Raw genomic sequence first — 25,163 nt, forward strand, 5'->3', positions numbered from 1 at the left:
GAAACTCCATTGCATCAGGGCAGTCACTGCCGTTCAGGTTCTTGGGCTTGCTTCACACAAATCTAACTTCTCGAAGAGTAATATATAAACTAAAATTCCCTTTAAAAATTTCTAACGGGGTTTCTAGTTTTACAGTGACTACATTACTTGTGTCTAATATGAAAGTGATCTCTTAACCTAGAGAAACTTAATTAGTAATTAAAATTTGCTTGATTGAGCACAGAATCTAAACCAAGAAAACTGAATGTTCTTGAGTCCTAGAAATACTCCTCCCTAGTATTAAAGTACTGACATCTGCTAAATGCTGCCTTTCTCCTTGGTTTGGGTAAACATTGACAAATCCTTATTATCTAATTTCTCTTTATCTAGACTCCAAGCAGACAACTCACCTCTTATAAATCTATTCTTTCTCTAGAAAATATAATGGTTTTGGTTATAACTTTCTTAAATTATATTCCAGCATGAAGATATTCTCTTACCCATCATCAATATAGTATAAGGGTTTCCATTCATCAGCTACACACTTAGAAACTATCTCTTAATGTGGATGACATTTCATCTATTTTAATTTTCCAATTATTTAATTTTTTAAATAGATAATACATGCACATGGTAAAGACATTTTTTGTTGTTGTTGTTGTTTTAAAGATATCCAAAAAAAGGTATGTAGTCAAAAGTTCTCTCCCACTCGTGGTCCCCATCTCCTCTGCTGATATCAGTCTCTTGTATATACATCCAAAGGTAACCTTTGAATATATACATAAGTGAAAGGATACACATTCTTTCCTTTGTGTTACACAAATGGTAGTATAGTATGCACACTGTTTTGTTCCCTAGTTATAGAATCACATTCTTCTTAACAGCTGCATATAATTCCACTGTATGGATGTATCATATTTATTTAACTAGTCCTAGAAACAATAAACATTTAGATTGTCTTCAGTCTGCCATTACAATGCTACAATAGAATTGTTTAATATTTTACACCTGTGCAAGTATACCTTTGGATGTATTTCCAAGTGTGGGATTACATTTTTACTGTAATAGATGTTACCTAATATGTCTCTATAGCATTGATTCAATTTATATTTCGACCAGGAATTTACGAAGGTGCCTATTTCTACATACTTACCACAGAGCAAGCTCTTTAGGTATCTATTGCTGTGTAGCAAATTAACATAGCACTTTATAGCTTAAAAGAATATGTATTATCTCACTGTTTCTGTGAAACAGGGCCTTAGAGGGGTATACTGGGTTGTTCTGCCTCACTGTTTCTCAGAAAGTCGGTCAATACTGCAGTCATTCAAATGCTTAACTGGGTCTGGGTGATCCACTTCCAAAATGCCCCAATCACATTGCTGTTGGTAGAAAGCCTCAGTTTCTTGTTGACCACTGACAGGATGCCTCAGTTTCTTACCATGGAGATTTCTCGGCAATCTTCATCACAGAGCAATTGGCTTTTCCCAGAGTGAGTGAACCAAGAAAAAGAGCAAGTAGGATATAGCAACGCCTTTCATGACAGTTCATGACCTAGCCTTGGAAGTCACAAACCATCATGTCTACTGTTTTATTCATTTGAAGTGCATCACTAAGTCTAGCCCATACTCAGAGGGAGAAGATTAAGTTCTCTCTCTTGAAGAGGAGCATCAGAGAATTGTGAATGTATATTTTAAACCATCACAGCGAGTTACCAAATCTTTTTCTGCCAATCTGTTAGGGGGCAATATTATCTGTTGTCATTTTAATGTACAATTACTTATGAGGGAGACTGAGAATTTCTTAACAGCTTCATTAAAGTATAATTAATAAACAAAGGACTGCATATATTTACAGTATACAATTTGATGAGTTTGCACATATGCAAACACCCATGATACTGTCTTCATGAACAAGGTAATTAACATTTGCAACACCTTCCAAAATAAATAAAATTGACAAATCTTTATATAGAATAGCTAAGAAAAAAAGAGGGAAGACTCAAATTAATAAAATCAAAAATAAGGGAAGAGACATTAGTAGATACTACACAAATAAAATGCAAAAGAGACTACTATGAACAATTATATGCCAACAAATTGGATAACCTAGAAGAAATAGATAAGTTCCTAGATACATACAAATTACCAAAATTGAATGAAGAAACTAAAAATTGCAGCAGACCAAATAATGAGTGAAGAGATTGAATCAGTAATCAAAAACCTCCCATCAAATAAAAACCCTGAACCAGGTGGTCCCACTAGTGAATTCTGAGTATTTTTTAAGAACAAACTCATATGGCCTTTTTGTAAACTTTCTGCCCATGACCTTTGTTGATATTTCTATTGGTGTTTTGGTGTTTGTCTATGGTCATGCATTGTAAATATCTTTCTATTTGTTGATTTCTTTTGTGCTAGCACTTTATTTTTTTGTCATGACAATATTTTTTACAAAATTAAATTTTTCAAATATTTCTTATTGGGTATATTTTAAAAAGGCCTTCCCTCTGAGTACTTTTTTTTTTTTAATTTACCATGTTTCCTTCTGAATTTTTGTTTATTTATTTTACATTCAAATCTAGGATTCATCTAAAATGTATTTTGATATAAGCTGTAATATCAAGAACCAAAACCTCCCCGCCCCCACCACCCAGAGACTACCTCATTTCACCAATATCATTCATTGAATAATTGTTAGTTTCTTCTTATTTCACTTAGTTTCTGTCAGGAAATCTGAAAGCACTCTACATATTTCAAGCAGAGGGGAATTTAAAGCAAAAAAAAAAAAAAAATAGCAACAAAGACATAGGATGGGCTAAAGAAACAAAGGGAGAAAGGGATATCACTCAATGATCACAATGCCACTGCCCCAGGCTAGAAATCTCCAGTTGGTGCTTAACTGCTAGCAGCATGTTCATTGCCTTTTTTTTTTCCTGTGGAATCTCACTGCAGACGCTAAGCAGAAACCCAGGAATTTAAACTTTAATGATGCTGCTGACACCACTACCATTCTCATTAATGCTGGTGGAGCCCAAATTGCCTGCTATTAATGCTGCAAATGCCAGAAGAGGCACCAGAAGCATAAAATGGCGTCTTCTTATCTCTTGCCCCTCAATCCCGACCAGTGACTCCCATTCACGAGAACATAAGCAAAGGAAGCTGGTGAAGAAACCTGGAAATGTAGCTCACTGATTTTCAGCCAGTACCTTTGTAACACAGGAGAGCATGAAAAGTTAAGAATGGAGCTGAGTGCTAACAGTAATCAGTCCACCCACTGATTTGTAAAGCCATGTTGATCACAATAAAATTTTCCATGCGTGAGGATCTAGACTTTCTTTCTGCCCCCTCAACCCGCCTCCTCCACCACCATTTGTCTATTTAAGGTTTGTTGTTGCACAGTTTGGGGTATTATGTTTTCATATATGGTAGAGACAGTCTCCCCTCATTATTTTTTATTCTTAGAATTTTTGTAGATTTCCTGGATTGGTTTTCCATATAACTTTTAGAATTAGCTTGCCTAGTCCAAAAAAAAAAAAAAAATCCAGTTTGCATTTTATTGAAAGTATATTATAATTTTAGTATACCTTAAGGAGAATATCTTTACAGTGACATAACTTCCTATCTATTAATTCAGTGTACAGTTCATTTATTCAAGTCTCCTTTTGTGATCCTCACTAGTATGTAAAGTTTTCCTTCTATAGATCTTGTTAAGCTTGTTCATAACTATTTCATGTATTTTGTATTTGCTCTGGAGGTCTCTTGTTCTAATTATTGTTTTCATACATTAAAGCTATTATTTCCATACATGATCTTTGTTCGGTCATCTTACTAAATCCCCTGTAACGGTATTTCAATTTATTCTCTCTTGGATTTTGGAGGCAAATAGCTACCTTATCTGCTAATAATTATAATTTTATGTTCTCTATTTCAACATTTAAATGACTTATTTATTTCACTTTTCTAGCTGAGTTGAAGACCACCACCAGACCACAATAAATAATACTAGTGATAATGTGTCCTCTCCTTGTTCTTGATTTTAATAAAAATGCTTCCACTCTTTTGCTGTTTACATAATTCTGATTTTTGTATAATAGAATAATGTCTATTGAGTCTCATTTTATTAAAACTTTTTCAAAAATCAAGAATAGATGCTACATTTTCTCAAAATCCTTGCAACATTCATAAAAATGATATGATTTTTCTATTTATATGAATGTAAAATGTATTAACAAATATACAAATATTGGGACATCTTTATATTCATGGAAGAAATTATTTTCAATAAGAAATATTAATCTTTATGCTATCTTTACGCACATATTTTATTTACAGTTGTGCATTGATCGTCATGAGTGAAATCGGTCTGTAGGTTTGTGTGGGTCCATATGTACTCTTTGTCCTCATCCATTTAAGTTGATTTTTCTATTAGCTTCAGTCTGAGTGACCTTGCTACCAGTCTCCTCAGGGTACATTTCAATGGCCACCTATATGCTGATTTCAATGAAATTGATCTTTTAAACATAAATCTTGGGCTTGATTTTTAGTCCTGATAATTTCCTCTTATGGTTTTATTTTATTGCAGCAATCTACCAACACCTTTTTGATTCCTGATTTCTCTCCATATATTCTGTTCTATAATTTGAGAAACAGTTGGAAGATGGGTCAAAAGCCAGTTGATAGATTGACCTATAATCCTTCTTTAACCTCGTAAGAAAATATAGAAGGAATCAGATTTGGATAGTGACCCTCCATGCCATGAAGGAAGAAAACTCAAGAAACACTTCCTAGTGGAATGTCAGGTGAAGATTGGCCCATCAAGGCTTCCTGCAACCAATAAAGCGGGAGTTGTGGAAGCCAGGAACTGAAAGAATCGCTAATGTCATTGCTTTGGTTTCCAGAGGTGTCTTTTTTACGAAGTCAGGAGGCAGAAAGCATGCTGCAAACAAGGGAAACAAATTTGAGGTCATTTATGATTACTCACTCCAAGCCTGAGTTATAACTTCAAACATTCATACCTTTTAGGGTCAAAAATCAAGATCCAGCCTATCAGAAGTCATTTGCCATATTTGCTCAAAATTCCTACCCTGTATGATGGCAAAAGAATACACACTTCCAAGGGATGTTTTGTTGAAGGAGAAACAAGTTTGTTTTGGAAGCTATGACAGGATACAATAAATGTGACTTTTTATTTCTGAGAAAGACTACACTCATTCTTTTAGGCTCTGCCTACAATTTCAAAGCTGTTAAAAAATGTTTTTAACTAACGAACTATTATTTTGTCACACTACAACAAATTCTGAATACACATTTAGAATTGTTATACCTTCTTGGTGAATTGATACTTTTGTCATTATATAATGTCCCTTGAGTGTTGCTAACATTTGGTCTCAGGTCTGGTTTGCCTGGTATTAACATTGCTGTTTCATCTTTCTTTTGATTACTAGCTGCACAATATATCTTTTTCTATTCGTTTGATTTATCTATGTCTTTATACTTCAAGTGGGTTTCTTCATGTGTTTAGATAATGTATACTTTATCTAATTATTGATACGATTAGATTTAGTTCTATCATTTTATTTTTGTTTTCCATCTATCCTATCTATTTTCTTCCTCTGTTCCTCCTTTCTTGTCTTTTTAAAAATTATTTCAATATTTTAATATTCCATTATAATTTATCTATTAGCTTTTTGGATATATTGCTTTCTAAATGTTTTACAGTTTTACATATTACATTTACATCCACGATCTATTTTGAGTTAAGTTTTATATTAAGGTGTAAGACTTGAGCCAAGTCTCTTTTTTCTTCTTCTTTATCTATGATTGTCCAAGCTCCAGTGCTATTTGTTGGAAAGGTTATATTTCCTTTATTAAATTTCTACTGAAACTTTGTCAAAAGTCAGTTGAGCTTATTTATGTGAGTCCATTTCTGGGTTCCCTATTCTGTTCTATTGACCTTCCTTCCACCAGTATCACACAGTCTTGATTACTATAGTTATAAAAATCTTGAAATCAGGTTGACTGATTCCTCCCACTCTATTCTTTTCCAGAATTGTTCTAGCTATTCTTGCCTTTTTTCCTTTTCATATAAATAATCTTGTCTATATCTACAAAAATTATTTTTTTAGGATATGATAGGAATTGTTTAAAACCTGTATGTCAGTTTGCAAGAACTGACATCTTTATTACGTCGACTCTTCCAGTCCACAAACATGGTGTATTTCTCTATTTAGAGTAGTAGCACATGTACATGCTCAGCTTAGCAGAAACTGCTTGTTTTCCATGGCAATTATCCAAATTTACACTCTCACCTACAATGTATCAGAATTCCAGTTTCTTCATATCCTTAACACTTTTTCATTTTGGCTGTTCTGATGGTGTGTAGTGGTGTTATATTGTGGTTTTGCATTTCCCTCATGACTAATTACTCAGTATTTTTAAGGCATACTCTTATATTTTTATAGTTGTTTCATAATTTTTTAAACTTTATTGAGATATAGTTAGCATATGACAGTGCATAATTTTAAGGTGTACAATGTAATGATTTGATTTATTTATATATTGTGATATCATTATCACAATAAGTTTAGTTAATATTCACCACCTCATGCAGTTATATTTCTTTTTTTTCTTGTGATAAGAACTTTTAAGATCTACTCTCTTACCAACTTTCAAATATATAATACTGTATGGTTAATTATAGTCATCATGTTGTACATTGTATCACTAGAACTTACTTAAAACTGCAAGTTTGTATTTTTTGACCATCTTCCAACTTCTTTAGCCCCCAGCCCACCACAGCAACCACAATATTAAGGCAAAGGAAGCCTTAATGAAACTTTCTGGTGATAATTTACATAAATTGGCAATTGTTTGTTTGGAAAACCCTGGAATAATAGACTACAATACTTTTCCACATTTACTCTGTTCATATTCAAAGAATAAAATTGCATTCATGCATTTTTAAATTGATTATTAAGTGCTTACTATATACCAGCCACTGTGCTTGGCTCTGGGTGTAGAATAATGAACAAGGTATTGTCCCTGCCCTTGAAGTTTATGGTCTAGTAGGAGAAACAGAGAAGTGAAAATTTAATACATTATAGTAACTATTATGATAAGGATAGCCCATAGGAGACCTAAAGAGCCATAGAAGACTTTATAGAAAAAGAGACCCAGAAACCAACTCTTTCCAATTCAAAAATGAAGAAATTTAGTGAACGGGTATTAGATACAAACAGAATCAATAGAACAGCCGGAGAAGCAGACTTACAAAGAGACAGAAATCAAGGCAGCTTGGAGAGTTGAAAACAAGAACCCAGGCATGGTCTCTGAGCCTGAACAGTCCAGCCAGAGCCCTGCCACTGGCATAGAGAAATTCTGATTTCTTTCATCTTGGCACTACTTATACGAGATTCCAAGTCCTAGAAGAAACATCTGACTGACCGGCTTATGTCACAGCTTATCTACCTGATTGTACCAGGGGCATAGAAAGGAGCTAACTCACTTTAGGTTCTATGAGAGGAGGCACACATTTGGGTTTATCATCTAAACCAAGGATACACAAAAGAAAAAAGAGTTAATTCTCCAGAAGATAATCAGGATCCTAAAGGAAGGGTAAATGCAGCCAAAAATGACAAAAGTCCATGGCAACAGCTAAGCTGAGACTGCTACATGGAGAAGACTTAGATAATCCCAGAGTGAAAAAGTGTATGTTTGGGAAGAGTATGTGCAAAGTCTGTGGCAGAGGAAGCAGGGTGAACATAGATAATTAAAATAGTTCCTAATAGCTGGCACGTGGAGTTGGAGAGGGGTGGGTAGACATAACGGGGCAGGAAAACAGGAACAAGGTGACAGTGTACCTTGAAAACAGTGAGAAGCCTGGAGTTCGTTCCTGAGGATGAGGGAGACGTGAAAGTGTTTTATGTAGAGTCATGGCATTTTTTATTTTTAAGAGATGGCTTTGGCCATTGCAATAATTCAGAGAGAGATGAAAGTAGCCTGAATCAGGATGATACTGAGTGGATGGGAGATGTGAATAATTAAATTTAAGGGAGCAGAGAGTGAAGAAGTGGAAGGAGACAAATGATTACCAGGCTTCTGGCTTAAATTCTTACATGGATGATAAAGCCATATACAGCTAGGGGAAAGGAGTTTGGTGTTGGACGTAATGAGTTTGAAGTAGCTTGTTGAATATATATGATTTTGAAAGTCAGGAAAGAGATTTAGGCAAAAGGTTTTGGCTAGGTTTCATCATTATGTAGAAGCTGAAGAGATAATTTTTTAAAAAAATTTCAGGAATAATATATGGAGTAAAAGATGAGACCCTAAGGTGGGACCCTCACAGTATCGACATTTAAGGATTGAGCCAAAGAAAAGCAGCTGCTGATGAGAATCACAGGGATGACTAAAGAAGTAAGAAGGAAAACATATGAGTGGTGTCAGGGAAGCCAAAGTAGAGGACTGTTTCAGTATGAGAAAATGGCCACTGGTGTCAAATGTTGAGTAAAATAAGGAAGAAGAGTTGGCCACTGGATTTGTCAACAAGAGGTGGCTGGTGTTCAAGACAAGTTTCAGGGGAGTGATGGGAGCAGTGGCCAGATTGCAGTGGACCGAGGAGTATGAAGGAGCAAGGATATGGAGATAGTGTGGCCCATTGATACCCGATCCTGCTGCACAAGAGAATTACTTGCAGAACTTTCAATACTTACTGCTTCCTGGACCTACCCCTCCAAATTCAGATTTTATTAGACTAGAGTAAATTTACATGATGCATTAGTTTCCTCTTGCTGCTGTAACAAATGACCATAAACTTAGTGGCTTAAAAAAACACAAATCTATCTCATAGTTCTGTAAGTCAGAAGTCTAACATGGGTCTCACTGGGCTAAAATCAAGGTGTCAGCAGAGTTCTGTTCCTTTCTAGAGACACCAGGGAAAATGTTTTCTTTCCTTTCCAACTTTTAGAGGCCCCTTTCATCCATCTTCAAAGCCAGCAGCCTTGCATCTCTCTGTTCCTTTCTTCCATACTTTTATGTACCTCTTACTCTCTTTTCTATTTCCCTTTTCCACTTTTAAAGATTTGGGCGATTACTTTTATAGCCCACCTGGATAATCCAGGATCATCTCCACCCCTCAAGATCTTCAATCACAGAGAAGGTAACAACAGGTCATGGAGATTATGATGTGGATACCTTTGGGAAGCCATTATTCTGATCACCACATATGGGTAAGATTTTAAACACCCCAGGTGATTCTTCTGAGCAACCAGAATTAAGCAACACAAGAAAGAGAATGATAATAAAGTTGGAGTTTTTTGTTTGTTTGTTTCTGTTTTGTTTTTTTTTTTAAATGAGGTAGGAAAGAGTAGAAATAAAGAAGACAATCATTTCAATTCCTCTCCCTTTTTTTCCAGTGGAGTCAAATTGGTGAATTATATTAGAGAAGAACAATTTTTATTTGACACTTTTTAAAGTCTGCCCAGAGCTGACTCTTTTCCCCTCTTACTCAAAACATGGCATAGTGTGTGAAGCTTCCGAACCATAGTTATAATTAAAAAGATGAGCGAAAGATATGCAGTTGCATGCTCAAGGTGAGACTGAAAATATCCAAACCTAGATTTATAGAAAATGAGCTTTTCAGAGACAGAAACTGAAGAGGTTAATCTGAAATGAAACTCAATTTTCTCCAACACAGAGGCCTGAGGTTACTTAAGACCGGTCTATTGTCAGCACAGGGGACTCAGAAATGAAAGAGTGCAGATGATCGGATGCCAAAATTGCCATATTGTGCAGGGAAGGCGAGCATGTGTTTTGGTTGGAAGGGGAAAGAGTGTTCAATTAATCCTGAAATGTTTGCAAAAACAAATGATGGGCAAAAAGAAAACTCAACTTGAAAGGGGTGTGATTCTTTATGGAAAAAAAAAAAAATCTTTACCAGCCTGGCAGCCACAAAATAGACATGTCAGCCAGCCAGTCTGGAGCAGATAATTAGGAATGAGCAGCAGCACATGGACAGTTTTCCTTAAGACCAAGGCAGCATGGCAGATGGGCAGGCCTCTGTGGCCACCAGCATGGGCCTGGGGGATGCTGGGCCATCCCTCCCCGGTCTTCCTGGGGCCCAGAGACCAGCCGCTTCCCCTTCAAACCAGGGCCAGAAAGCAAAGGCCCCTTTCAGACTGTGCAAGCGTCTGTCCAGGCCTCAGCTCCTGGCTAGCAACAAAGGAATAAGGACTAAGGTAATTAAGCCCCTGGAGCGATCTCAGGCCCGCCAAAGGGAAGGGATTCTTTCCTGCCCTGCAGACTCTCCCTGTTTCAGGAACTCCCAGGATGGCAAAGTGTTTGAGGATTGCCTTGCCCTTGACCTCTTAAATCCAGAGGAGAAAAGCCAAATATACATATATATTCTGTTTGAGCTATTGTCTCATTATTACACTAAAAAAAAAAAAAAGAATATTTACATAATTCAGTTAAGGCAGAGTGCTGATTGCCGCAGAACTGAAGGCTGGGGTTTACAAGGGCACCTCCGCCACTGTTCCTGTAGTGGAGTCTGGGTCATGAAATAACCATGCCTTTGTGGCCGGACTTGTGCCTGCTTGACAGAAAAGCATCAGTTTGACGACAATGATCATCCAATTCCCCCAGGCAGGCTTGCTTAATGACTGCTCTGCATCGACCCAATAGAATATTTGATTTGTGGGGCTGTAAAAGGCACTGTTGACTGCCAGATTAAGGAGAACATATTGGAACTGACAAATATAAGGAAGGCCAAAGTATTCTGAGGCTTCCACTCCTGGCCCACCTCCTCTTCTTGTCTTCTCCTGAGGAGTACAGATGGGTCAGGATTTGACATACTAACAGTGGTGGGTCTGTATCCAGCTGTTCCCTCCCTCCCACCGCCCACTTCCTTCTAGCACTCACCCTTCTCCCAGCCTCTGCTGCTGTGAAACCTCTTCACCCCACTCAGCAGAGCCACCTTCCTTTTCTACTTTCAGCCTTGCCAGCATTGTTGCTCTGCTCCACCTGGGGTAGAAGCCAGGATGTCATGACCCATTTTGACGGGAGAGTCTGGTCCCCACTCATCACTTCCTCTTAGCTGACCATATCTGCCTGCCCAGAGCTGCCTCTGCTCTCGCCACTCCAGCAGTACACTCTCTTCAAAGGCACGAGTTGCTCCAAGTAAGGGGCTGTCTGGAAGTCTCTGAGCCCTCCTGAGAGATGCAGTCTGGTCTGTTGATGGAGTATATACTCCCAGACTCTTCCTATGAGTTTATCTATATCTACAAAGAGGTTTGTGTACAGGCCAACTTCTTGTTTGTCTTTCCCTGCTCTGCTTCTGAATCGATTGACTCTTGGTCGCCTCTGCCAATGGAAGAAAACTGAAGGGTAGGAGGCAGGAAAAAGCCTCCCTCTGGTTTCTGTGGTGTCTCCTCCACAGCTTCAGAACCCACATGGCAAGCCCATCATGTTTAGTTCCCAGAGTATGACCCTGATTCTGAAGACCTGTAAATACTGTCTTCTCTCTTTGTCCCTCCAGCAGAAGGATGGCAGCAATTTCCCATTGCTGATAATCACTGGATGATCTCGAGGTCTTCTATTTGCCTCTCTTTTCTTTCCTCTAATGAAATCAATTCTCTGTACGAGATTCACTTATAAAATCACCTTCACCATTTCTAAGTGTACAGTTCTGTAATGTTAAGTATATTCATCCTATTGTAGATTTATTCTATTTCAAAAACTAGGGAAGTTTTTATTTTCCTGGTTATTGAAACCCTTGGAGTAGTTTTAAGAAATAGATTCTCAAAACAGAATTCTGGCTTGGGTTGCCCACCTGTTAGAGCATGAACACAGTGATGATCACCTCAGAAATGGAAGTAATATGTGGCATATGGTAGCAGCATCTTTACTTAAATTATCACCTGAAAGTTGCCCAGCATAATGAAGTTGTGCCAGTTGAGACAAGGCTTTGGGAAACCAAATAACTCCTTCAACTCACTGGTATAAGCTGTTAGGTGACCTGCTGCTTCTAAAGGTGCCGAGAGCTTACAAAAGGGAACTATAAACTCAGACACAGGTACAGAACCATCGAGCTGTTTTGATTTCTTTAAAAAACTCTTATTTCTAATAGCCACTGAGTAGGCATGTCTAAAGATTTGGCTCAAAATCTAAAAGTACATGTTACAAAATAATATTGTAAGCGGAATCCAAAACCTATCCATGTCTTATATGTTAACATCAGGGCATCAATTGAAAAGGAGTGGGATTCGGAGCCTTGAGAGAGGGACATGCAAATGGTTTGACAACGCTCAGAACCTTGGATGGGCAAACCCTTGGACCCCCTCCCCCTCTTTCCTGTGGAGCAGCCTATCTTCCTCCGTCTCTGGAAACAAGCCTTCCCTTGCTAAAGTCTCTGTAATGATCTTACCTTAAGCAGTTTCTTGCAATGGAATATTCTCCTCAAGACCTATTTTTATTTATTTTTATTGCCTCAGGACCCATAAATAGAATCTGATCCCACTGTACTCTAGAGGGGAAAATGCAAGGTGTGTTCTGGGAAAGGTATCTTATACACCAAAGATATGTAAGATCTTGCTAATTATTACGAGCATGAACCTGGAGAACGACTGTGCAAGCAGATTCTAAGGGTGACAGCCTAATAATAGAAGATAACAGTAGATGAGGCTGAATTCATCAATAAGGATACACTTACTCCAGATCACAAACAACATTCTAGCTCATGCATCTGGAAAGACTTCCAACAGTTTCCTTGATTGGTTAACTGAAACTTGGATTCAGCTGCCTACATTCAATTGCATCAAGATACCCAAACTTCCCTGGTATAATGAGCTCTCCATACTTCTGTCAGTACCGCTGTCCGTGGATTTAGGGAATGCCACATTTATCATCATGATATCACACGCAACATTCAAAGCAAGTGACACATTTTTAATAAAAGAGGTTCAGCAGGTCTTCACACCCATGGAATTCACTTGCCTTACCAGTTACTTCAATTGTCCAGAAGAAGCTGGCCTGATACAGACTTAGTCATGGTGCCAAATGGGAGACAAAGCCCTGTGAGGTTGGTTATTGTCCTATAGAATTCAACATATGCTTTAAACTGCAATAAATGGTTGGTGCTCTTTCTCCTGTAGCCAGCATATGTGGGTTTGGGAACCAAGGGGTGAGGACTGGCCCTATTCACTATTACACTCATTCTCAGAGATTTTCTTCCTGTCCCTACAATCTTGGAGTTGTTCCCAAAGGACGATTGCTTCCATTGAGAAAAGGAAGGGGAAACTGCCAGCTAGATATTTGGATCTGTGGCACTGGATCAACAGACAAAGAATGGGGCTGATTTTAATAATCAAGGGGAGATTGGGTTGTAACTACACAGTGGCATCACTGAAGCCCAGGGAGTAATATCAGGTTCCTCTTAATATTTCTAAATAAAGATCAATAGAATAGAACAATCCAATAAAAGCATAACCACTGAAGTCTCAGAGCCTCTAGGAATTGTGATTTCAGTCACTCCACCAGGCCAAAAACCCCAACAAGGTGGAATGCTGTCCAAGGGCAAGGTGACAGAGAATGGGTGATGGAAGGAGGAAGTGATAAATAGCAACTGTGCTCTAATGACCGGTTACAGAAATGATGGCTTTAGCAGAAAAGACTATTCTGTTGTTTATTTTATTCAATGCTTTATTTTTTCTTTCCTCTTCCTTATTTTTTCATGACCAGTATCAGTGGTGTTTAAGTTTATAATTAAGTCAATAGACCACCAGACTGTAAGAAGCTATATCCAGACCTTTGGGAAGGATCAGATCAACTGGAAATTATGTGCTTGAAATGGATAATGACAACTGATAGGACTCTGGGTCTCCCTTTGTTGAGAGGGTTGAGAGTATTTTTGGTTTACATGACACATGCCTCATGTCGGGCAGATGAAAAAGGATGCCACAAGGAAATAAAATATACTGTGTAAGCAACCTGCCTGTCGGCTCTCACATCTACTCTCAATCATGCTTGTGCTCTGTTCTGTACCTGTATCCAGAAAACTACATTTCTCAGGCTCTCTTTCTCCAGGGCTTCTGAGCAGATCTGGCCAATAGGTCATAATAGGGAAGATTGGATGGTGGCAGGAGGGGAGAAGACAGAGTATTTCTCCCCTCACCCTCTTCCCGTGGCATCTCTGTGTGGCTGCAAGTCCTCCACGGCTTCGGCTCCCATGGGACAGACTCCCCATGCAAGTAAGCGACCTCCCACCTGGGCTCCCTTAATGCTGTCTCCTCACTTGCTCTCTCCAATGCGGGTGTGCTTTTCACCTTTGTAATCTAGTCCCTGTATTAAATTATCTCTCTTTCAACTACTTATAGGACTTTTAATTTTCTGGTTAGACCATAACTGATATAGTTTGTTTTGTTATGTTGTGAAAATAGGCTACATATTGTTCAACAGTTTGTTCTTTAACCTTATAATGTATCAGGGACACCCTTTAGTTCAGACAAAAATATCTCCCTTTTTCTTGAGATATAATTCATATACTATAAAATTCACCCTTTTAAAGTTTACAATTCAGTGTTTTTTAGTGTACTATTTACAAAGTTTTACAACCATCACCATTATCTAATTCCATAATATTTACATCACTGCCCTAAGAAACCCTGTATTCATTAGCAATCACTTCCCATTCCTTCCCTCTCCCCCAAGCCCTAGAAACTATCAATCTCCTTTTTACTTCTATGGATTTATTTGCCTCTTATGGACATTTTACATATACTAAGTCGTCACTTAGCATCATTGATAGGTTTTTAGAAACTGCAACTTTAAGCAAAATGACATATAATGAACCAATTTTTTAGTTTCTTTGGCATAGTTCTGGCCACAAAAACATCAGCAAACTTCTAAATAAAGACTCAAAACACTTCTAATATTAAACATTGAAATAAATGGGAGTTATACATACATTTAAGAAAGCTTAATATAAACAAGTAAGATATTTCTTTCCCAACCTACTTATTCCAGTTCAGGGTCTCTGGTGGCCAGAACCTATCCTGGCAGCTCAGGGCACAAAGTGGAAACCCATCCTGGACAGGATGCTATTCCATCATCGCACTCACACTCACACTCACTCAGACTAAGACAGGGTAGACACACCAATTCACCTGATGTCCACATCTTTGAATTGTGAAAGGAAACTGGAGTCCCAGAAGAAAACCCACACAGACACCTGGAGAACTTGCAAACTCCACACAGACAGTGGCCCCAGCTAGAAGTCAATTTTTTTTTTCTCATCAGCGTTACAATGAAACAATGTTGAACCACATGATGTTATTTGAAGACCTCCTGTAGTTGGAATAGTACAATATGTAGCTTTTGTGTCTGGCTTTTTTCATTCAACATAATGTCTTCAAAGTTCATCCATGTTGTAGCATGAATCGGTGCTTTGTTTCTGTCTACGGCTGAATACTATCCCAATGTATGGATATACTACCTTGTGCTTATCCATTCATCAGTTGATGAACATTTGGGCTGTTTCCACTTTTTGGTTATTATGAATAATACTGCTATGAACATTTGTGTGCAAGTTTTTCTGTGGACATATATTTTCATACTCTAAGTTGTATGCTGCTGGGTCACATGGTGGCTCTAACTTTTTGAGGAACTGCGAAGTTTTTTTCAAAGCAGCCACACTATTTTACATTTCTAATTTATTCTTTTTAATAGCTACACGAAATTCCACAATATAGCAACATAGATGTTCTATAATTAATGTAACACTTTCTCTATTGAATACATTTAGGTTTTCTCCATTTTTTCAAGATTGTACTTAACCATGATCATTCTTAACCATGTAATTCTGTGCCCCTTCATAGATATAAGGATTCTTACACATGAAATTTCTATGTCAATTTAATTTTTGCTTCTTAAATTTTTTGCTATTTCAAATTTTGCTTTGAAATGTGCCAAAGTGCCCCCACCCCAAAAGCCATTACTAATCTACACTTGTACAACAGTGTATGAGAGAAACAGTTTTCTCACATCACCGCTCACACTGGGTATGTTTTATTTTTGCCAATCTGACAGGGGAGAACTTTGTTTTAATTACATCGCTCTAATGCTAGTGGCAGTGAGCATCTTTTCAAGGACTCATATATTTATTACCCAAATGTAAATAGCTAGATTGGGTGATGTAAAATCCTTTGCAGTTGTAAAATTTGACATATGTGATCGAGGCTCTGGCAAAAAGTGATGGTTACACAATGCTGGCTGAAACCAGACTGGCTTTATGGCGCATGTGATTGTTTAATTGTGTTTCACAGGTGCCGGAACAGGCCCTCATGCTCATCGATACCCTCCCACAGGATGCCCACTCATAGGGCTACATCTCCCTATATTTAGCTGAGGAGAAAAAGCCAGTGCCTCAAGGAGAGACCTAAGGTGGCGCAACCAAACAGATGAGAGCAAGTTTTGATTGAAATTGAGAAATTACTATCTGAAAGGGAAAAAGATTTTAGGATAAAATTGACCTACTTCTCATTTCTACCTAAAGCCAACTGTTCCCCAGAAGGGAGATTGTGTTGTAATGGAATGGGCTTTGAATACAGAGGTAGGAGATTTAAGGTCGATCCCGACTCATGTGAGGTCTTGGGTCATTGCCATGTCTCACTTTTCTTGTCTATTAAATGGTGATATTCCCTGTTACACCAAATTACCATAAAGCTCAAGTCGGAGAATAGGTAAAAATGCAATAAAAAAAAAAAAGCGTTCTACCTAAAGCCCGTGCTTTTAGCTCTTCTCTCACATATCCAGTACTCACAGAAGCCGCATAACCTGGCCAGCCGTCCAGATGGAAGTGCCTGACAACCTTACTCCTCTACCTGGCCAGAGTTTGAAAATGACTCTTAAAAGCACATCGGTTAAAAAAGCCACACTTCATCATGCCTCCTCATTCCAGAACTCAGCATACCTGGGCTCCAGTACTTGTGCTAGGCCTTTCTTCATCTCCTAAAAGGATTAAGTCAGTAATTTAGGGACCCAGATAGGCTTAGTTTATGTTTCAATTATTTCTCAGGTAATCTTATTCTACTGTTTTTCTCAGTTGTTCCAATTACTTCCGAAATTCTTGCACATTTCCTTGTAAATCAGATTAAGTGGTAGCTAAACTTGGAAGACAGCTGGTGGGCTGACCCTAGCTGTGTGCCAGAGCTAGTTACCCATCCACCGACAGTCCATGCTCTCCAAGCCATAATTTAAAACTTTGTGATGAGAAGCACCTAGAGATTATATTACCCAGCCCCTTGACATCCAGATGTGCCCATGTGACTAGTTGTCACCCATAGACTATGAGTTGGAATTGCATATGTCATTTCCTGACCAGAGTTTTTTAAAACTTGGAGTACCTGCTTCATATTCTCTTCTATTTTTTCCAGCTAGATGCAGGTGATGACATGACTTAGGGAATGGCTGAGCAATACTATGAAAGGAGACTTGGTTCCTGGATAACCATGTTGAGAAAAGATGACTTGCCTTTACTATTATATAAGTAAGAAATAAAGCTCTATTATTTAATTCTGAGGTCTATTTGTTTCAGCAGCTATCATTACTTTAACATCCTTCCTGAAAACATTTCGCCAACATGACCATTTTTAATAAACTGGGTAACAGCAAACCTCATGACGCTCCCAGTAGACATCTTTATTACAGCCGAGAAGATGCTTTGAACAGAAAGCTCATTAAATTACCCTCATGTTATAGGAAGCCCAATTCTGCTATGTCCAGCAATTCATGGCTTGTGCTTTGAAAAACTTGGAAGCATGAGAAACAGATGTTTTATAACAAAAAGTTACAACAAATACATTGATGGTATGTTACTGAGAATTCTCAGGAAATATGAAAGATTCAAAGGAATATTGTAAGAATAAGATCGTATCTTGTCCAGGAACTTAACAATTTAAATGGAAAAGCAATATGCTTATACAAATAACTCAACTTCAAGAGTGTATGTCTGATTGGTACCAGAAATAAGTGCTCTAAGGCATTTAAAAAGAGTGAGATCATTTTTATCTGGAGGCAATAAGGTAAAGCTTCCTGAAGGAAATGGGATTTGAGTTGTGGTTTACAAGTGAGGTAGAATCATGTACAGAGGCCAATAGAAATTAAACTGGCAAGTTAAGTTACTATTAGATGCTAGACATCTCAAAGGTCTTGAATGCCAGGCTAAGGAAATTATAAAGGCAACAAGAAGCTAGTCATTTTAGGTCTTAGGATTTTAGTGCTAAATGTGTGACTTGCCCAAAACAAAAGCCATGACATCTATCTGTTCTGTTCAGAGATGTACTCCTAACCTTTATTTTCCTTTGGCTTACTTTTATGGCCCTTAATTGTCAGTTATTCAAATGCCATCTTCACATTTTATTCCATTCCGATATACCACTTGTGTATTTGCCATTTCATAGTTTTCTTTAAGTCTACTTCTCATAGACTTCTAAGCAAAAATATCTGTAAATTTACAGAGTAGACATATAAACAGGATAAAATAGTTTCTAATAGATAGTCATATAAATGCCTGCCTGTTTTACATTTTAAAGCGTGCTCTGTTTGCTACCGACAGATCCTTGGTTTCCATTAGAGGCTTACAGACAATACTTGGAAAGACATGAGGCTGCTCTGCACCGTCATACACATCTTCTTTTCCCGATCATTTATCTTTCCACATTTACTCCACCATCTTGTTTTGTCCATTTTTAGTCTCAGGAACTGATGAGTAAGTGATATGGAAACAGACAATCCTACAATCTTAGTGGTTTGACATAACAAAAGTTTATTTCTTGCTCATGACACAGGTAGGTCAGCCCTCCTCCATCTTGTAGCTAAATAATCTGGAACACAAAGCCTCCAGGGTTACCATGGAGGGGAAAGAGAAAAATGCTGGAGATCATATGGGCTTCCTGAAGGGCCAGGCCTGGAAGTAGTCTATGTTACTTCTGCTCTCACCCACTGGCCAATACCGCAGAAACTGATGAGTACTGAGGGTCTTTGCCACAATAAACTAGGTACTACTGACCTACAGATCCTCTGGGAAAATGCTCCAAAACTGCCCCCCAGGACTGGGCTGGGTATCTCAGAATTAAAATATCAGGTGCATCTGCTTAACTGAGCAGATATTTTATCAAAATTGTCATTTCAAGCATCCGAGCCTAGCATTCGTTCTCTCTGTCTCCCCTTATTATAAAGGGCAAATAGATTTCTCCGGTTTTCTACTTTCACTGTATGTATATACCTCCCCTGCCCCAACCCCACCAATCTCTAGATTGGAGTTTTAAACTGGAGGATGTATTTATTGGTTTCTCTTTGTTATTGGAACAAGTTATTACAAATGTAGTGACTTAAACAACAAAAATACATCCTCTTACAGTTCTATAGTCAAAAAGTCTGACGTAGGTCTTACTGGACTAAAATTAAGGTGCCGGCAGAGCCCTTTTCCTTTCTGGAGGCTCCAGGAGACAATCTGTTTCCTCGTCTTCTCCTTCTTCCAGGGGCCACCCACATTCTTTGACTCATGGCCCCCTTTGGTGCAAAGCCAGCAATGTTGCACTGATCCTTTCTCACATCTTATTACTTTGACACTGACTTTTCTGTCTCCTTTGTCTACTTTGAAGGACCATTGTGATCACACTGGGACACCAGGATAATCCAAGATAATCTCCCCATCTGAAGGCCAGTTTATTAGCAACCTTAATTCTCCTTTGCCAAGTAATATAACATATTCATAGGTCCTGGAAATTAGGACATAGGCATCTTTGGGAGGCCATTATTCTGCCATTATCCTAGGCAATAAAATCACAGAGGCCCACAGGCAAGATGCAGGCCATGGACGTGTTTTGTTCCATCAGTATGGTGGTTTCTTTTTCTTTCTTCTTCTTTTTTGAACTTTTTAAAAATTAAGTTAAATGTTTTTAAATTGGGAGATTTCATATATTTTTAATATAGCTTCTCTTGAAACCTCAGGAGATCTAGGAACAAAGGCCAGGATTTCTTCATCTAAATAATGGGCTGGTACTGAGCAGTGGCTGCCCTCTACGAATGGGGCACGGGCCCCCAGGGTGCTGTGGTCTCCACCACTTTCTCTCACCATGTACTCCCAGCCCACTTCAGGTTATGTGACCTGCCTCGCCCTCTTTAAATTTTCAGACTTTGTTCCAAGTATCTTACAACATCTGGATCCCAAACTATCATTTTACTCTCTGTCACTAGACTTTCGAGACCTGCATCCTCTGTTGACAGTATATCCTCGCGTTCATGATTCTGCCATCTGCACTGATGTCATGACAGCCCCTCTGACTTTAGAAAGCAAATGAGCCCATGGCTTGGGAGGGGGGTGTGGTGCGCCTAGATGATCATAAGCATTAACAAGACCTTCCTGGACCTCTGTCATAAATCTCCTTGAGAAGCAGGGACCTAAGTGTATCCTAGAGCAAGGGACAAAGTTCTAATTTGCTGTCACTCGATCAGCACCGTCAACAGCTGCCCCCTCTTTCTTTCTCTCTTCAGTCCTTGCTATGAGATCTCCTCTAATGAATTTCCTTCCTCTGACAACAAGCCCGATTCTGGCTCCCATCCAAGCGGCACACTGGCTTTCATTGTCCTCATGGGCTTAAGTGAAGGGCATCTCACTTTGTTTCACTTGCAGATGCTCACAGACCCAGCTCTGACATTAATAACACCGCAGGCCTGGCCATTTTATCTTCATCAGTGGCCGTGCATCACTCGCCACACCACAGATGAGAAGCTGCCTCGGCTGCCTTGGAGATGAACTCTTCATTACCCAGGTCGGGCTGCAGGGCCTCCTCACCAAATACCTAAAAATCACATTAGCCAGGCAAATCTCTCCTGTCACATTGACAGTGGCAGAAATAGACCTTAAAGATCTAAATTGTGTTGGAACCCTTACGAAGGTTGTGGGACCAAGAGACAAGGGCAGGAGACCTGTCAGTGAGTCCAATGTTTTCCCAACCTCCCTCATCTGTGCTTCATTTTTGTCATTTCTGCATAATACTGATAATTTTATTTGTTTCCTTAAATCAACTGTATATTGATGTGCTTTTTATTTAGCCCAATCCTAGGCAATAATAGCCAAAAAAAGTTAGAGCTTAGATGTGCTAGTTATTCTTTTTTCTAATATACATTAAAATTGGGATATTTATTTCATTAAAAATTAAGACATTAATATTAAAATAACAAGTGTTGATCCACATATCGTCTAAAAGTATCTTATGTTCTTTGTTGGATGCAAACCATATTACATTCTGGAAAACACAGATCTAATCTATTCTCCCTGCTCAGAACAGAACCACACCTGAACTGCACAACACGGATTGTTCCTGCACCATTCTTGAGGCTCTCTGGGTAGAGTTCCCCAAATTCTGAGGGTACCGATGTCTTTGGGTACCAGTATCATTAAGAAGATCTTTCCGATATCTCACCTAAATCTCTCAGCTTACTCTAAGTCTGTTTCCTCATATTTCAGTCTATAGTTGACAGTGGCAGAATTAGGAATTCTAGACCGCTCAGCAAATGGTTCTAGAAATAATCTATCTCTAATGAAGTGATTCCTAGGTGGCATGGTTTCTGCCATGCCACCTAGGAATCACTTCATTAGAGATAGATTACTTCTAGCTAAAGGCTTCAAGTTCAGGGATGAAAGTGGCCCACATTTTCGAGATGAGCAATAAAGAAAAGAAAGCAATCAAGAAGAGAAGAGGTATAAGTGAGTGAGGCAGACAGAACGACAATTTACCAGAGGAGAGGTTTAGCCAATCTTTCCTGGAAAAAAAAATACAGACAATAAATATTTTAGGCTTTACAGGATGGATGGTCTCTGCCATAACTACTCACCTCTGTCATTAGAGACTAAATGTGGTCATAGACAATACATAAACACATAGGCATGGCTGTGTTCCAGTGAACTTTATTTATAAAAACAGGGTGCCATAGTTTACTGACCCTGTTTTAGTGTGTTGATTGATGAGATTCAATCAATATAGATGTCAACCTATTCTGGTATGTTAGTCAGGATTCTCCAGAGTAACAGAACTAATACGATATACATGTGTGTGTAGATATATATGTGTGTATGTATGTATATATACAAAATGTGTGTATGTGTGTATGTGTGTGTGTATGTAGAGAGACAGATTGAGAGAGAGAGAGAGATTATAAGGAATTGACCCATGTCATTATAAGAAGTGACAAGTTCCAAGATCTACGGGGTGAGTCAGCAAGCTGGAGACCCATGAAAACCAATGGTTTTGTTCTAGTCTGTATGCTGGCAGGCAGGTATAAGGACCAGGAAAAGCCAGTGTTTCAGTTAGAGTCCAAAGTCAAGAAAAAAACCAACATCTCAGCCTAAAGGCAGTTAGGCAAAAAGAATTCTCTTGCTCAAGGGAGGATCAGCCTTTTTGTATCATTTAGACCTTCAACTGATTGGATGAGGCCCACCCACCTTGGGGAGGACAATCTGCTTTACTCAATCCACAGATTTAAATGTTACTCTCTTTCAAAAACACCCTCACAGAAATATTCAGAATAATATTTGACCAAATAACTAGGATCCCATGGTTCAATAAAGTTGACAGATAAAATTAATTGTCACCTCTGGGAAGGTTTTATCCTTGCTCTTAGGGCTGGAACTTGGCAGACAAGAATAAAGTCTTAGATTCACAGAAAAGGCAGACATGAGAGACATTGAATGTGAACAATTTTTTAAATTTCTGCAAGCTCTAAGGACAAACACAAACTTTTGAAATATGAAGCTGGTAGAGGTGGATGAAGCCTTCAAGATCTTGAAGCCCAAATCTTTCATTTTTTAGAAAAGAAAGGTTTAGAGTGTTCTAAAACAAAAATGACATAGAATTAAAAATTAAATTATACATCACAAGTTTTAAAATTAATCATGGACATATGAACAGGAGAGATCTGACTAAACTATATGTGGTTCACATGCAAAAATAACTCTAGGAGTTTAGTTTATGACAGCTCGCTGTAGGTTAATAGCACAACGCAGGTTCTAATGATGTTTTTGTACCTTCAACATACTTTAGCAGAGGAAAGATTCTCCAGTACCAGGAAATAATATTTCCATGCCACTTTGCCCAGACAAACTACTTCTGGAGTATTACTTTCCATTTGGGACCATATACTTACCAGTGGCACAATTACCACTAAGGAGCATAATGACTATCAGTCACTAAGCATCCTCCATGGCCAGGCCAGGCTCTGTGCTGGGCATTTCTGCTACCACACAGCTGACTCTCATAATAATCTGTTGAGGTAGCTGTTGCGGGCAGTGATGCAGCTTCAGACTATTTTAATATAGGAACATAAAAGTTTTGTTTTTATTCCCTTTACTGCACTAAGTAGGTCTGAAGTTTAAGCCTTCCCCATCCCACTTACTGAGAGAAGGCAAACTACCTCTCCATTGATTTGTGCCCAGGAGCCTGGGAGCTGATCAAAGAAGACAAAGGGGTCTCTACCCAGGAATAGTGGGGGGACAGGGCACCATGAAGGGTACCACTTGAGTATTCAGAGTGGGAGCCTCCATTTAAGAAAGCAGTACCCATCACTGTCCTCAGAGACTATGGAGGCCAGTCCTTGAGAAATATCCTGTGGGAATTTCACTTTACTGGAAACCACCCAGCATGTGGCCAAGATCTTTCTCGGTTTTCTTCTGATTCATACTAGAACCATAGGGGTTAAATCCCACACATGTCTGTACACATGGGGAATAATCTGAACCAGTCGAGAATGCCTGAGCTTACACGATAATGACTCCCCCATTATAGTCCTTTGTCCCCATTTTCAGAAGATGGCACTGAGATTCCAAGGTTAATATACCGGCGGAGCCTAGATTCAAACCATTATTTGATTTTAAAACCTATGCTTTGTCCACTTTTTAATACTCTCTTGATAAAATGGAATGTGTCTAAATGAGAATGTCTAAGAAACTAAAGATGCAGAGGATACTTGGGAAGACAGAAAGAAACCTGGTTCTTCCTTTTGAATATTGAAAACGTTATCTGGAAAATAAATCGTTTTGTGTATTCCATGTGTACACAGACCTTAGATCAACTAGAAGTCACAATGAGCAAATTTCAGCTAATAGCAGTAGAGGAACCCAAAATAGAATGGACTTCCTTCCTAGGTGGTGACGAGATACCTATCATTGGAAGTATGCAGGCTGATGCTGAGTGAGCAAGTCAGGAATGTGGAACATTGCATAGAATACTGGGTCTTGTTCTCTGTAGTCTTTCCCTAAGCTAAGATTCTATGACACTAAGAAGGCAGGAATTTAACAAAAACCTCTGAATCTTGGCCTAGTTCCTGGCTCCATGTTCCATGGTTCTGCTCACCCAGAGCAGTCAAAGCTTCCCATCATCAACAGGAGTCCCTTGGAGATGCCCCATGACTGGCCTGCCTGCCTTAATTCTCTGAGGCCCTCAGTTAATACATTGGCTCTTTTCCCCACTGCCCAAGAGCTCATAAGAAGCATATTTCAATGCAGGCTTTCCCTTGAACTTTTGCTAAGGGGCCTGACCACATGCCTCAGGGGACCCTCAAATAATGGAGCCAGAGAAAAAGCAGATATCATGGGGCAAGAAATCAAGGCACACTTTTGCAGTAATTCTGGCCCCATCAGGCTCCTATGAAGTTCACAGCATTTGTTCTTCATCAGTCCTCATTGCCCTTTTCAAGTATGACTTACATTTTTCTTGAATCAGGTTTGGGAGAGAGGACAGACACAGGAAATTTACCCACAGTTGAGTCAGAGTGTGAAAAGCACCTCCGAAGTGGTGGAGGCTAGAGGGGGGGTTGTTGGAGGGACAGCTGGGAGAAGAAGATCCTGACTGTCAAGAGAAATGAGTGTATGTGGGAAGGGAAGGGGTGAGGAGGGTGTCAGTGTGACATTTATAGCTAAAGGCTCTGGGGAGTGGGCACCCTAGGGTGAGAGAGGGAAAGAATGCAAAGCCCACCAAGTTTGTAGGGACGTTACATCCTTGGACTGAACCCTGCAGAGCTCTATTGTCACTGCAGAATGGGAGAAACAGCAAAGTAGAGCATCTCCCTTTACTTTTGAAAACCAACCCTCTCACACACCAAATCACTGTGTCTAAGCAACGTGGGAGCAGTTCCTCTGGA

This window comes from Rousettus aegyptiacus, unplaced genomic scaffold (assembly GCF_014176215.1).
Source record: "Rousettus aegyptiacus isolate mRouAeg1 unplaced genomic scaffold, mRouAeg1.p scaffold_m13_p_8, whole genome shotgun sequence".
In the NCBI taxonomy this organism is placed as follows: domain Eukaryota; kingdom Metazoa; phylum Chordata; class Mammalia; order Chiroptera; family Pteropodidae; genus Rousettus; species Rousettus aegyptiacus.